The sequence below is a fragment of the Lactuca sativa genome, chromosome 4, assembly GCF_002870075.4.
Source record: "Lactuca sativa cultivar Salinas chromosome 4, Lsat_Salinas_v11, whole genome shotgun sequence".
Taxonomy (NCBI): Eukaryota; Viridiplantae; Streptophyta; class Magnoliopsida; order Asterales; family Asteraceae; genus Lactuca; species Lactuca sativa.
In genome coordinates, this window is record NC_056626.2 from 193,689,860 (window position 1) to 193,703,232 (window position 13,373).

General features: G+C 34.4%; 1 pseudogene; it reads right to left on the reverse strand.

Annotated features, from left to right (window-relative positions):
• Positions 1-366: 366 nt before the first annotated feature.
• LOC111882139 (probable long-chain-alcohol O-fatty-acyltransferase 1) lies at positions 367-1,969 on the reverse strand (annotated as a pseudogene).
• Positions 1,970-13,373: the final 11,404 nt, after the last annotated feature.

The following is a 13,373-nucleotide window of genomic DNA, read 5'->3' on the forward strand; positions in this document are numbered from 1 at the left end:
TCTTAACTCTACTTAATGATGATTATGGTGAATAATTTACACAACATATCTTAATCATTATTAAAATTTGAAACTTAGGTTTGGCCAAGAGTAAGGGGGGATGTCATTATTGACCAAATAGTACAAATTGACGGTCTTTATGGATGTTATATGATGAAGTTAACATAAACTTTTGCTCATAAACCCCATAGATATACCAAACCATTGTTGTTCAATAGGATGGGTTGAAACCCTAAGAAGGGTGCAGTTGGAATTAGAGGACATGGTGATGTTAACTATTATTGTGGCTGCAACCTTTGTCTAACGAGTTTTGTTTTTTTTACCAAACGCCGGTATTTAAAAAAATATATATTTACTAAAGTGTTGTCATTTGTAATTTAACTACCACATAATAGTAAAAGTAATATTAAAAAAATCCAAAGTTGGTCGATTTATTCCCTAATTTTTTTGTTGCATTTTGGGGGCATAAAATGGATATACACCGGTTTTTGTTCACCGCTACTTAATATAACATGTTTCATAATCCATGCTAGCTTTGTCGTGGGCTAAGATTAGTATGATCAACACTATAGGTCTTTGTGGGAGTTAGGTTAACATAATATGTCTATATTTGGAAAGTTTGGTTGACAATAACCTTTTCATATATATATATATATATATATATATATATATATATATATATATATATATATATATATATATATATATCTTAATTATCTTATAAAGCATTTTTGGTCAAACGCTGAATTTTAAGTCGTACAAACATACAATGCATTTGTACAATCAATTTATGCATTACAAAAAGAGTAGAGTACATATGGTCAATAGTTGAAAAGGTCAAATCTCTTATCCCCTATTCTTAGGCTATTTTGACCCGGTTTATTCCTTATCTCCGTATTTCCCCAAATCTTGCAATTTCTGTTCACAAATCTTGGATATATATCGCTGACGTTTCCATTTCTAGGGTTTAATTCATCTTTCAACATTCAACCACCATTGTCACACCGTCGCTTGGCGCGGGTAAACGGCTAGTGTATATATATATATATATATATATATATATATATATATATATATATATATATATATATTCTTCCTCACTAACCATGATAATCCATTTTACCTCTTGAAATACAATCAAGAGGGAGACACAAAAAAATACATGTGTGTGGTCTATGACCGGCAGAAGGCGACGGGGGTGGAGCTGCCTCTTACCAATAATGTCGAAGGAACAACTAAAATCGGGGGAATGATTTATCATTACCATGAGGTTCCACCAATGACCCCAAAAATCTTGAAGAGATGTACCAAGGTAAGGCTCATTGAACTATGGTTCGATATCAAACTTAAACCTGATAAAGACCTAACAAAATATGTAGTGATCACCAGAATGAGCTCAACACCAAGGTAGACATGGAAACGATAGAAGATTAAAATCACATACCGATGGAGGTTATCTTGGTATCAGTAAGGACCAAGGATTACAACTAGAATCAAAGCTTTAAATGCTAACCGAGTCGGTTTATGTGATAGAACTGAAGCTGAATCTGGAATTGGATCTGAGGTATCGACAACGACGTGCTTAGGGTTGATTGGAAGAAGGTTAATGAAGATGAAAATGATGAAAAGGTAACGGTAGATCGGAAGTTAAAGGGAAACATTTGAATGCAAGGAGTATGAGTTTGAAATTAGGGAGCCATAAAAGATAAGAGATGGTAGGCCTGGCGAGAGATATGGATGAGAGAGGAAATGGAAGGATAAAAAAAAAGACGATAATAGATATGAGAGAGAAGAACCCAAGGACACCATTATAGATCCAAGTTGGTCTCAAGTAAAAGTATCAGAGAGAGGTTATGGCGAGTATCCATACTTAGACAAAAGTTTGAGTTCTTTAGTAGAAGTAACAGAGAGAGGTTATCGCGAGAATCCATACTTTGACAAACGTGTTGAGTTCTTCGCCTTCATTCATTTATTTTCACTTAATTCCTTCATCTTGCATTAAATAGGTGATTAGGGTTTATCGATGTGAATTGGGTTTTTTTTGAGTAAATAAAAGACTAAAAATGGGTTTGAGCAATTGGGTTCTAAGGGGGCGTTTGGCTTAGCTTTTGAATGACTAAAAGTCCTTTTAGAAAAAGATCATAGGTAAAAGATGTTTGGAAAAATACTTTTAAAAGCTACTTTTGGATTTTGCAAAGAAGGAAAATCAACTTTTTGGAAAAGTCAAGAAAAGCTGACTTTTTGTAACTTTTCCAAAAAAGATATTTTGCCTCTAAAAAGCTAAGCCAAACACCCCCTAACAAGTGAAGGTGGAGTAATACAAAGTGAAAGAGGAGAAGTGGACTTTTGAAGGTCAAAGTACACATCATCAAAATAACCAGATGGCTTTATGCCCCCATAAAGCAACACAATTATGGCCGCTTTACTCACTTCAAAATGGTTTAAATGACCAAAAAAATGACTTTATGCCCCCATAAAGCATCACAAGTACTTTAGGGATTGAATTGAACTATTTTGAAAATATTATAGGGATTTTTTTTTGTCATTTTCCCAATTAAAAAAGACCCCAATGCTTCTCTATCTCTCTCTCTCTCTCTCTCTCTCTCTCTCTTGCCAGATGATGTAAACCCCGATGCCAATTGCTATCGTTAGACTCTTTCTCTCCTTACGAGGCGATTCCAATTTACATTTGTTTTATCTGTGGATCCTCCACAATGATCAACCATGGCGGATTACTATAATCACAATTCCTAGTTACCTAATCCTATGGTATTCCATGTCGTAGTACTTGAAGAAACATATGGGGTGGGTCTCGGCCATAAAGTATTAATATATTGGCAAGGGATGTAAGAAAAATGTAGGGAAGAAAGGTAATGCAAATCAAGTAATAGTTTATTTATTTATTTATTTATTTATTTTTTGCATTTTAGAGCTTATTGGTGTTTATGATTCGATAGTTTGTGGCATTCATATCTTGAAGACTCCAAATGAAATCAAGCTCTAAAGGCCATTGGTAATGTTCATGGGATGAATGTTCTTACCACACCTTGATTAATGCTACTAGTAGTGTTTAGGGTTTAGAGTTGCAAACCATGGGCGGATATTGCTCCATGTAGTACTACTCCAAATGCTATTACTAGACATACGACTAATCCTATTGGTATTATTTTTGTTTTGAGTTTTAATTTAAATTGGTATTCTTAAATTCATATTGTTTTGTTTTAGCTTTATGCCTTGTAAATAATGTGTTGGCCAAAAATAACGATGGTTGCCGGAAACAATGGTGATTGTAATGACCCAAATTTTCCTCATCTAAATATGTTGTTATTATCAAAGTTTTCTACTAAAAATGCAGAATTCTATACTTTGAAAAACACGTTACATCCCAAGTTATTTTTGAGTTTACAATAAAATTATAATCTAAAGCGACAAGGGAAATAAAACTAAAATAAAATTATACTTATAGTCTAAATCCTTGTGCTCATACCTTCTCAATTACAATGACTGCTACCCAAACTTGCAAAACATGAAAATATCTACAACATCAGACCACAGGTCTGGTAAGTTACATTCTATCTGTTTTCATGTTATCATACTTTACTTCTAGTATTTATTTCTTTACATATTCTAATATTATGTTCTTTTTTTCTCATACTCTACTCTATTATCATCTCATCTATCTCTTCAACTCTTTTCTTATCACTTATCATCTGATGCCTTCTCATCTTTTTTCATACTCATTCTATACTTTATCTTCTTCTCTTCTTAATCTCTTCTCATCTTCTATTCATTCTCTATCTTTACATCTCTTATACTCTTCTCACTCCATCTATTCTCTTGTTCCATAGTCTTCTCTCATGTAGTCTCTTTACTCTTCTTGTACTCTATTCATGCCCTTATCATACACTTACTTTACTCTTCTCAGAACTTATACTCTTAACATGCCTTTCTCATACTCTACTTACACTTGACCTCTCTATTATCTACTTCTCATGCCTTAGCATTTTATTCAAATCCAGATCCCGACGGTCCAATCTCATATGATTGCCTCATCTATCATATAGGGTAAACAAGATCACACTAACATTACCAAGTACATTGATTCGAACTTAATCCCCTTCCTTTGATCCATCATGGATCCTTTGACATTATTCTTCTCTTGAACCCCTTATGGATTACTTACTCTTAATCCCTCATGAATTATATCTAAGCTCTTTCAAAGAACTCTCTTACCTTCTTCCAATCATGGAACCTTTTTCTACGTTTTTCTAAACACACAAAATCTCATTCCCACAGGAATCATCTATCTACATTCTTGAAGGAATCATAATCTTATTCCTGTAGGAATCATACTCTTATTCCCATGGGAATCGTGCTCTTATTCTCATAGGAATCATACTCTTATTCATGTAGGAATCATCTTTCTACTATTCTCATAATATTTCTCAACCCTCGTCCTATAGATATTCTATCTTTTTATATCATCAAGAGATATTTTCTATTCATCTAGTAGTTAACTCATTAAGTGCTTAATCTCCATCTTAATATAATAATGTATATGTACTCTACATAATACCATTAATGTCTATACATCCATACAATCTTATTCGCATGATCATAACACTTATAATCATAGTCTATCTTCATCCAATCTCTCTTAGGTATTTATGATAATACACTTCTCACAATAACATCCTAATATCAGGTACTATTATTATTGCTCTTTATTTTATGAGAAATGGCACAACTAGTCCCTGAGAAGAAAAGGATTGCACTTTGATCATACACTGGGCATACTCGAGGATACGCAAAACGTACTCATACATATTGGAACGTGGATGATCCGCTAGTATGTTAGGGTACGTGTGGTACGCCGGGCGTACTACCCCAAACTGTAAACCCTAATCTTTAGTGTTGCTCCCTATTTAAACAACATTATATCCCCATTTAATCATCCTTATCAGCCACCATTCCCTCCCTAAACGCTAATTCTGAGTCTATGTTGCTTCTGTGAGTTTTGTGAGCTTATTGAGTGTTTTGGTGCATTTTGTTTAAGAAGGAGTCTAGAGAAGAAGAAGTGGTTGCTTGCAAGCTTGTAGATCTAGGAACCTTTCCTCCTTGTGCATCTTTTTCGTGTATAAAGTTTATACCTTGATGAGTTTTCTAATTGATCTACATGGTTGAAGTTTTATGATATTTTGTCCCCAAGATTGGACCTATATGAGTTTGGAGAACTCCATGGAATTGTAGCTACCCTTTCATGCATTTTAGGACCTGTAGATTCATAAAAATGGTTTCTTAAACATTCCATACGCCTTATGCATGAGTAAAGTAGCTTAGAGTGTGTTAGAAGTTAGGGTTTGTTGCATTGAGTCCTTCTTAGCCATGCAAAGGCTTAAAGTCAATGACTTTATGGATTAAGACATCTTAGATTGGTCAGATCTGAGGTTTGGTTAGTTGTGTTAAAGGATTACGACCCAAAGTTATTGAAAATGGCAGCAGATGGAGTACATCGAATGTACTCCTGGCTATGCCCCACGTAGCTGGTTCCACCCCGATGAGTTCTGATTGAGTTATACGCCTCATGTAAGGACGCGTATGCCCAACATAAACATTGGGCAGTTGACTTTCATTGACTTTTTGACTTTTGGTCAAGATTTAGGGTTTTAGACCATGTGAAGGGAAAAATGGTCTTTTTGCCCTTGGAGGAATTAGTTGTGGGATATGGACTCGCAAGTTAAGTTTTAGACCTTAATTATTAATTAGGGTTACTTATGTCGTTGATTAGGCGGAGTCTAGTTCCGGCAGTTTAGGTGTGAGACTTACTTATCGACAGTGTCAGGTGAGTCTCCTCACTTATTCTTACCTGTGTGGTAGGATATCTCTATCTGTGATGACCAGCTGGGTCTAGCTTTTATTATTGTGTTATGCTGTTTGTATGTGACTAAGACTACTGATAGTCTTCATGGTTGCTGATAACTGACCACGTGTGCTGTTAGTCTATTGGGACTGCTGATAGTCCCTAGGGTGGCTGATAACCATATCTATTTATTTATGTTATATTGTGTGTGGTATTTTGGGGAATTCACTAAGCTTCGTGCTTATAGTTGTTGATTTATATGTTTCAAGTACTTATGAGGACCGCGGGAATGCGAAGGTTTGATTGTACACACTCGCTGGAGGATTTGTTGCTTAATATATTGTGAAAATGTTTTGTTTTGGATAATCATGTATTTGAGAACTTGATTTGTGAAATACTAATTCTTGGTAAATAAAAAATGAAAAATTTGGTCTAAAATTTGAGGTGTTACAATTTGGTATCAGTGCCTTGGTTTGAGGGATATGGATGAACCTCAGGGTGATTCTAAACTCAAACTAAGGATCAAATTTTTTTTTTATAAAAACTTAACCAAGAAATGAAGATTTTGCAGGAGAAAAACCCGGTGAAGCAGTGTGTACAATCAACCAGCGCTCGAGCGGTAATTTCCGAAAATACCTCAATCATTATAATATGAGTAGTGTAGAGATGATATTTTATGAGTCGATAAAATTGCATGCTAGTTAGTGGTAGGCTAAGGAATCCTACAGGAATGATGTTATAATGGTGCCTGATATGGGATGCCTTTAGCCTAGGAGTTTATTCTTATGAGATTGAATCTGTCACCATGATTTGTTTAGTGTATGCTATATGATTGTACATACTTAGGATTTTATAGCCATAGAATGCCTGATTTAGCTTTTCTCCTGTTCCTTGTATGGTTGTGGATTTGACGTACGATCATTTATTCGAATGTCTATTGAGTCTCGTATTATGTACAATTGTCATGCGTGAAGCAAACGACAAGGATATCAAAGATCTTGTGAGGCAGAGTAGTGCTGGGGAGTAGTCTAGAGTTAGTGTCTAGTTGCTTAGTCGTGGTTCTAAGGAACCAATAGGGAGAGTCTATAACTGATTTAAGGAAATAGAGTCCTTGTGACTTAGGGTCTTGAGAGGATTACTTGAGAGAAATACAAGTTAGTGTGGAAGGTAATATTGGGCTTGTACTACTGAAAGCACCGAATCTGTACGCGGCTCAAGGAGGAACTTTAAGGAACTACGGAGGTTACAGGAGTGTGTGGGCGTCAGCGTATGCGCTTTTGCTTGATTTCTGATAGTTTTCTTGTGTGTTTTAGTATGGTGGTTACCCGAGGTTCAGGCTCCAACGACCCCGAGAGGCCGAGTGCCAATGATGATGAGATTCGTAGGATTGTTTCTGCTGAGGTGGCCACAACAATCAAAGGAGCTAATACAAAGATGTTTGTGTCTATCAAGACAATGCTGATTGAGACTTCTGATGAGCGCTATGCCACCGTCACTGAGGATGTTGTTGTCGCAGCCACCACAACTGTTGCTGCTGTGAGACTGCAGGGGGGGGGGGTGATTCGTTATGGTATCGAGAGTTCACCAACATGAAGCCACCCGAGTTTGATGCGACCCAAGATCTAATTTCTTCTATGAGATGAATCCTAATGTTGAGGGATGTTATTATACTTTCTCTTGTCTGGAGAATCTGAGGGTTCATTTCGTGATGAACCTGCTTTGCTTGGGAGCGAAGGATTGGTGGAAGTTTGTAACAATTGATTATGCTATTGTAGAGCATACTGCAGTGAGTTGGGAGAGGTTTACTGAGATGTCTAGTGATGAGTTTGTACCCACGGTTCAACGGTAAAGATTGGCCCAAGAGTTCCTGTCTCTCAAGAAAAAGACAGAGACGGTGGCTGAGAACATCAAGATGTTTCATGAGAGGGACTTGTTATGCCCTAAACAGGTGTCCATGGAGCAGGCACGTAGGAGTTGATATTTAAGCATACTGAGGAGAGATATCTGTGAGTCTGTGGTGAACACCACATATCAGACATTGTCTGAGCTGTATACCAATGCTAAGAGGTGAGAGATTGAGCTAGAGCCTTAGGCTAGAGAGGAGAGGGTGACCTAGGTGAGAGATACAAGGCCAATATTGTTATAGCTAGAGGCTAAGCGGCCCAAGCCCGTTGATCAGAAAGCTAGAGGCCATAAGGGCCGCACTTCCAGAAAGTGTAGCAAGGGACATGAGGGACCCTGTCGGCCATGATTGGCTTGCTACCTATATGGAATGGAAGCGAATTTTTGCTAGGGATTGCCCCAAGGGATTTCGGGTTTGCTTCAATTACAACCAGACGGGTCACATGAGGGATGAGTTTCCTCAGCTTGCATCTAGGGCGGTTTAGACTCTGGCCCCCGTGACCCGGCGTATCACTGATGGCTGGCAGGGGAAGGCCAATGAACCGAAGGCTCAAGGGAAAACATTTTAGTTGATAACAGTGGAGGCCCGTGCAGCTCCAGACGTTATGGCTAGTATGTGTTCTTTATTATTCAGCTGATTCATTTATGTTGCTTATGTTATAGATTGTGTAGGTGCTTTCCTTGTGAATTATGTGTCTGCACTTGTGCTGTTTGACTCGGGTGCGAGTCGATCTTTTGTGTCATCATCTTTTGTTGCAGTTTTAGTATTATGCTCTGAGCAGGCCCTTGAAACTCTCTATACCTAATGAGCATCCAGTATTTGCTACTGATATCTACCAGGGTTGTGCGTTAGAGATCTTCGACGTTGATTATTCAATAGATCTTATCCCTATTGCGATCGGAGATGTTAGTGTGATTGTGGGCATGGATTAGTTGAGCTAGTTTGAGGATTTGATTGACTGTGAGCGTCAGATGGTGACGGTACGAGACCCTATTCAGGGAGTGCTAACTATCTACGGCGAGGGTACTAGGTCAGGATCCGCCTTCTGTTCTGCCACCAGGGCAAGACAGAGTTTGCATAAAGGGTGTATGGGTGTATTTGGCATATGTAGTGGACACTCGGGTTGAGAAGGGATCACTTTCCGAGTCTTTTATTTTAGAAACACTTTCCGAGTCAAGGTGAAAACGACCTTGCTTAGTCCAAATGTGATTTCAAATGATTAAGTATGTCTCACTCATACAATATTAGGAATTTCACTATGCTCCCACTAGGTCTTAGTAAACACACATGTTCTATTCATTTTGACATAAAAACACACCTTGTGGTTTTACATAAAATGATGATTATAGAATTTAGATGTTTTCTTTATATCCACAAGTGGATCTCAAGCTCCACACATTTTTGTTAGGATAACTTGGATTAAGAAAACCTCTAGGCTAATCTATATAGATATCTTCCAGTAGATGTCTATTAAGAAAAGCGGTCTTTCTTCAAATCTATTTACTATTTATCATATTAAGAATATGAACTTATAGTAAACAATATCCTTGTTGATCTAATCTTAGCTACTTGCAAAAAAGGTTTAATCACAGTCAATGTCATGAGTATGATGAGGACCATAGTCAATGAAATGAGTATGAGAAAATCATTTTGCTAAAAATCTTGCTTTAAATGTGTATGGTTATCCATGTAATTTATTCTTTCTAGAAGAATTATTTACTCCTTCTAGCCTTGCTATAGGGACAAATTTTAATCAAACCCATTGTTGATTATCATACATGGATTACATCTCATGTTCATGACTCTAAGTCATTTATCAGATTCAAGATATGACATAACATCTTGGTATTTGGTGGATTTTCTAGAAATCATAAATAGAAGCTCATCAATGAGAGATTCCGCATTTCTCAAATCATAGATGAATTCTACCATTAATGCGAACAATTTGTGTTTGTGAATAGCTATTATTCAAGTTTAACAATCCCTATTAAAACTTGCGCCAACTATTACTACATATGGTTATGGTCCTTGAGCTGCTTTAAGTTCCATGTATCTCCCACTTGCTTTGTCATTAGAAGCTTGCTTTCTACTAACTTAGCTTTCACAAGAATAAAAGAACCTATTCTTGGTGGGTTTTCATATAACAATCTAAGCCACATTTAGAATACTATGAAAATATTTATTTAGTAGATTTTGGGTTTAGAAGCTTTAGTCCAACATCGGCTTTAAATCCATAAAACATCAAGTAAGATGAGGATGGAGCCTTTCCATACTTAATCTTATAAAATGTTTAATCTACTTATTAGTTGGTATTTGTATTCAAGATACAATTAATAGTGATTGAAGTATTATCCCAAAAAGATTAAAGGAGGATATTTCTACCGATTAGAAAGTAAATCATACCAAGTAAGATTTAATTCATCCTTTATTATTATTAAGGCCTTAGATGGTTCTTACTGGTTTGTATCTCAACTTTTGAAACCTTCAATAAAGATTTCACAATTATGTTTTACCATGTAAACTATAATTAAAACTACTATAGTTGTTAATAAAGTTGATTTGGTATTGTGTGCTTAATCTCAGACATTAATTAGAAAGGAAGTCATACATCAAAGTGTATAGTTCCTTAATTATTTTCTCTACACCATAGTGAAAATATCATTAGTAATCCTTTACATATAAATGAGGTTCACATATGTCCAATAAACTATATTATTTTCTTTCAAAGATCCCTTTCTTGAAGTTGGAATATGAGAATGCCATTTATATGATAAAGATGACAATGTCAAAGATGAGTTTGATTTAAAACAAGTTTAAGTCAAAAGGGCTTGCATATAGAACTTAAATTTATTTATAAAAAATGATGATATTTACTTCATAATTCTATTAAGAGATCTAGTCCCATAAATATAAGTTAATCATTTCAGAATATGAATATTATCGTTATGAAAAATGATTGAGTAAATTATCAATAATTTGAATAAAATAACTAAGAATTGAGTTTAGACATGCTAAATTAAAACACACTTTGTTCCAAAACAAATATTGTTTTACATTACAAGTCATTTATGATCTAAGCATAATTAATAAACAAAACTCCTAGAGTGTAGTTCCAACTTGATTGTGCTCAACTTTGTTACTCTTCAATAAATATTTGCAAGCCATTTACAAATATTAGATTAATATTTAAGTACCAAGTACCCAAGTGTTATATGAAACGTATGAGTTCTATCTAGTACATACAAGAAGTACTAGTCTCTTCCAGACTTTCTTTCCAAATAAGAGGAGTAAATCCTCTTCTAGTGTCTAGTTTCTTCACAAAACAAACAAAATCCATCTATGTGGGCTTTAGTAGATTTCTTGGGCCTAAAGGTGTTCAGTCCATAAAACATGAGCCTCTTGGATCACACAAGGTGATTCTTTCAGCCTTGCATTATTCAAATGTTTTAAACTAGCATTAAATAAAGTATCAATGTATTTATTAGAATATTGATTCACCTGTTATATCATCAGATATATGTTTAAATTATCTAAGACTTCCTAGAAGTCATGAATAACTATTCCTAGCTTGATGTTAGAAACATCTTAAGCATCACAGTGATGCCTTTACAAGGTATCATATTCAGGCTCGTTGCTCAAAGCAAATAGTTTTAGGACTAGGACCTTTAAGTGTATACAATTTCATATCTCTCACGAGATTGTCTCTTAATACATGAACCCATTCATTGAAGTTGTATCTATTGATGGTTATTGTTTCATTTAGTCATTAAAGAAAACGAAAATTTATGATAATGAGAATGGATTATTTAATTATGAAAATTTTAACAAAATTCATTTAGTATTTTTAATATTTAATATTCAATAATTAATACCCTTTTAGTTTCAAAAAACATTAATTATCAAAGTCTAGGATCCAAGTTGCAAAAAAAAAAAGGTTATGTATCCTTTATCTCATCCATTTGAATTCAACTTGGTAGATATCGATAATCAATTATATCTCACTATATAATTCCTAGATTTATGGGAACGCTAATAACAAATTTAGTTAGACATGTTTGATCCCATCTATGCCTCAGAACTCTCTTGCTTAGGTATCCTTTATCACAAAAGATTTCCGATCAAATCGTCCAATTTGAAAAACTTGTGTAATCGGCCAATAACTTGGTTATAGAAATCAAGAAGACACCCGACCATCAAAGATAACACTAAGCGTTAGGTATCCTTTATTCCACTAGTGCATACAAGAGACATGTGAGTGTTCTTCAAAAGGATAGATTTGAGGTTTGTAAAAAGGGTCTTTATATGTTTTATAATCGTAGTTTAAAAAACATATGATATCATGATTATTACATGCATATAATAAACCATGGTATCAATTTTCAAAAGAAAATTACCTTTTAACGGTTCTATATAAAAAGATAGTCTTTTATATAATTTGACGCAATTCAATTTTAATAACTGGTATTAAGTTTGAATGCATTTGAACCTTATATATATCTTTAATAAAACTTCATTTTATCACTTATATATTTGGAGTTTGTATAAGTTAGAAAAATCACCATTTTAAAATTTATACAGAAGCATTTCAAAATTTGCCGTGATTAACAATTTTTATAAAACCGGGTTTTATTTTAAAATAATAACTTGTTACATCTTATGTCCAATTTTGAAAACTAAAACTCCATGTGATGTTTATTTTGTCCTAAATTATTTTAACATGTGAAAAACTAGTTTATCAACCACACATAATAATTGCATAAATTAAACAACACAAACATGCATAAAAAGATATGTGCATAAACATAGCTAACTAATGACATTTTTTTGAGCCAACACAAAAATGCCAAGTCCATTCATAAAGGGACATTTAAGGGGACCAAAAATATTTTGTAATGTTGTTGAAGAAGCTCCCACTTAAGTAAACACTCATTGCTTGCAAAAGATTTGAAAAGCTTCTTTAAAGGAAAGACTGCAACATTCATGAGACTTTTCAAAAAGTGTCATCTTTCTGTTCAGTACCTTTTCAGCACACGTGTAGCATTAATGACACGTTTCAAAAAGTGTCAATTTCTGCCCAACACATGTTGAACTCAAAAATTTTCCTTTTGTCATCAAAAAATGGTTCAAACTTCATTTGTTGTTACATCTTTGTACAAATAAATTATTTCTAAAAACTAATCTATCACTTTACAAAAATAAACTAGAAAACTAATATATTTAATTTATTACATACCATATGAATAATTAAATTATTAACACCATTTATAACAAAAATAACCAACACAACAACATAACAACACATTGGTCCTTGGCTAGTTTATGCACATCATATACATCAATATACACATCAAACAACCTTTGTTTTTCTAAGACAACTTTAGATGACAAAAGATGCATGAAACTTTTGTCACAAAAAAAAACAATTATAAAGTTGTCATAGAAAATATGTATAAACTTATTTTTATACAAAACCATGTTATCCATATTCTCCAAAAACTAAGATTTACAAAAATCAAAAAATCTAAACAAACTTGCAAGATGGATCTGATACCAATTGTTGGGTTTTAGTTCAAAAATAGTTTCATAAACTTGAAAAATATGGCAACGGTA